We start from the raw sequence: 3,598 nt of genomic DNA on the forward strand, positions 1-3,598 counted from the left end.
ATCTTCAGGGTGCTGAATTGAATTACTCCGAAGTAGAAAAACAAGCCTTTGTTGTATATAAAGCTGTCAAACATTACAGACCCTTCCTTTTAAAAACCCACACAAAAGTTATAGTTCCTTTTCCTGCAGTAAGGCAACTATTGATCCAAAGGGAACTAGGTGAAAAAAGGGCAAATTGGGTTACGGCACTTCAAGAATATGACTTAGAAATTAAACCAGCAAAGATTGTTAGAGGCCAAGGTTTTTGTAGGTTATTGGCAGGAGCATCCAACATTCCAGAATCAGGTGATACATATCAAACCGAAGAAATCAACCAGATAAGTATTACTGATTCTGAGTCACAATATGCTGACTTAATCTTTTATTTGAAAAATGGATACGCACCTCCTAACCTGTCTTACAAAAACAAAAGGTCCATTAGATTGAAAGCAAAAAATTTCACAATTATTGATGATGTGCTTTTTAGGCAAAATTATGATTCAATCTTATTAAGATGCCTAGAAAAACCTGAAGCACAAAAGGTTTTGCAGGAATTACATGATGGACCAGCAGGAGGACATTTTGGAGCTGACACAACAGCCCATAAAATCATTCATGCTGGATATTATTGGCCCACTCTATTTAGAGATGCTCATGAATATGTAAGGAAATGCCGAAATTGTCAAACTTCCAGTGGAAGACAAAGAAAATCAGCTTTTCCTTTGCAACCAATCAACATTGAACAACCATTTGAGCAATGGGGATTGGACATCATTAGGTAAATTACTCCACATTCTTCCAAACAGCATAAGTATATCCTTACTGCTACTGATTATTTTACTAAGTGGGTTGAAGCAATTCCTTTGAAGACGACAAATGCTGAGGCAATCATTGAATTCACAGATCAATTCATCATTACCAGGTTTGGTGTCCCAAATGCTCTTGTTTTTGATAATGCATATTACTTCTCAGGCAATGCTATGTTTGATTTCGCTATTAAAAGAGGATTTAAATTAAAATATTCTGCCAATTACTATCCTCAGGGTAATGGTTTAGCAGAGTCTACAAATAAAAATCCGATTAAAATTATTAAGAGAACTATTGAACAGAACCATAAAACATGGCACAAATCCTTAATATTTGCACTATGGGCTGATAGGATAACACAGAAGGCTTCCATAGGATCTTCTCCGTTCAACCTTGTGTATGGAAAAGAAGCAGTGTTACCAAAAAATCTTGTCCTTCCTTCCCTAGCCCTAGTTCAGTTTATTGAGGAAAGCCCTTCTTCTTCTATTCAACTTAGACATGACCAAATTCTAAAATTAGAAGAGGAAAGGGAAAAATCCAAGGTTATTCATGCAAAACATCAGCAAATCATCAAGTCATTCTTTGATTCAGTCTCATCCGGTTCAAAACAATTTCAAGTCGGTGATTTAGTTCTGAAATGGGACAAAGCCCATGAGGACAAGGGAAAACACACCAAGTTCCAGAAGATGTGGCTTGGGCCATTTCAGATCTGTGAGAAGATAGGCCATTCGACCTTCATATTACAAGATTTATCAGGTTTGAGAGATTCTCTCCCTGTTAATGGCCTTATCTTAAAGAAATTCTTTAATTGAGGAGGTAACCCCTTGTCCTTTTTAGTTTACTAGAGTTTTGTAGTTTGTAAGACCATTAGAAAATAAAGTTTTAAGGTATCTTCCATTGACCTTTGTTGTACTTAAAAGTTTCTCAACAGAAGTAGTGATGATATTTACTTTTAAAAAAAATAGAAGTCTTACACAAAAAGGATAATTTCTAGGAGACTAGGTATAATTGCATTCCAAAACCATACTTCAATTTTTGTGAACCCTTCTCAAAGTTTAGAAGTATTGTAAATCATTTTATGTTTTCAAATTGGTCACAAAAAGGTTATCAATATCAAAGCAGAAACTAATCCAACTTCAACATCTTTAACTCTTACCTTGTCATCCATTTACTCTTAAGGAGAAAATTGTCCATCCCATTCACCAAAGTTTATGGTTACTCAGAGTGTAATTCTAAAATATCTGATATTAAAGATAAGAGGTCTTATTACAAGCCTGCTTACCATGTTCATAGGGAAATAGTTTAACCGACATTACCAATACTGCATACCAAAACAGGGTAATGGCTTAGAATTATAAGACAAGGGGTCTCATCACGAGCCAGCTTGTTCGGCTAGATTACTACCAGTGAATGGCATTGTCAATAGCTGGTCACCAAACCAGGACAATGGCTTTCTATCTTAGCAATAACAAAAAAAGGAAGGAAATACAAAATATGAAAACATGTTTTGAATTCATTCTGTTAATCACACTCTTAAATGGATGGAACAATGGACAATAATATGGTTTAAAGGTATCCCTGTCGAAACTATGAACGTTTGCTGGCAGCAGAGGCTCTACCTATGACAAAGGAGTCAATTCTAAAAGCTGATTTGGAAAGGTTCTCTGTTTTATCATTATAAACCAATAAAGGCCAATTTAAAACTTAGAATGTATCTAATCTTAAACAAGAGAGGAAATTAACAAAGATAGATTCATTTTATTTAGAATGCATATATACCTAGTTATATTAGAATTTTCCCCTTTAATGAGAACTCTATTTTGAAAAAGTTTAAGTATTTCTATACTTTTCAGAGATAACTGTTTCTTCCAGCAAATCGCCAATTGTTGTGCTCTACAACAACCCCCCATTTCATATCATTTTTATTCACAAAAACTATCATATGAAATGGGTCCCTTTTTAGTTTTGATTGGTATCAACATTGTATTATTCAAAAAAGGTCTGAAAACAAAATGAAAACATTATAAAAAAACCTTTTGGACAAACCAATTTTGGTCTTATAATATAAATAATCAATCTTTTATCATTGTGATAAAGCGATCGCAAGATCGCATATCGCAATGACATAGGAGGCATACTTTAAAGGCCCATTGGTTTTCTCCGATGCGATAAAGTTCCTTTTGCTCCAATGCGATGGGATATCGCTATCGGCGATCGACGATATACTATGCATGTTTTTAAAGCACCCCAGGTAATACACTCGATGCGATGCGATATCGATATCGGCGATCGGCAATATACTATCCATGCTTTCTTAAAGTGCCCATACTCCCGATGCGATGCGATATCGCTATCGGCGATTGGGGATTTCTAAAGGTGTCAATATAAGGATTTAAGTTTTCCCCGACACCCGATTGCGATAAAGCCAAAAGCACAAACTTCAAAAAAGTCGTTAAAACAGAGGGATATTACGATTAATTCATATTAAAGACCTTATCTGTCGAACAGTGATTTACCTGCGCTCAACCGCCAAAACATCCAAGGCACGCTTAAACAAATCATTCGGCCGATTAATGATATGATGGGCATTTAAAGGATTGGCAGGTTTTAAACGGCCATTTAATGTAATAGTAAGTCCTAAAATCTTCTCATAGATTGTATCCGCGGCCACTTTAAAGTTAATCCCTCATCACGCATTGATCAATATATCTCGCTCATATTTGATTTTCACTACCAATTCTCTGTGTTACGCTTATTTTCACTCCTGTGCAGAATTCTTCCAAAGCAGAAAACTCAAGCAGAATGGGGAAGA

The sequence above is a fragment of the Pinus tabuliformis genome, chromosome 8, assembly GCF_031772625.1.
Source record: "Pinus tabuliformis cultivar Carrire ecotype Pingquan chromosome 8, CPIR1, whole genome shotgun sequence".
NCBI classification, from domain to species: Eukaryota; Viridiplantae; Streptophyta; class Pinopsida; order Pinales; family Pinaceae; genus Pinus; species Pinus tabuliformis.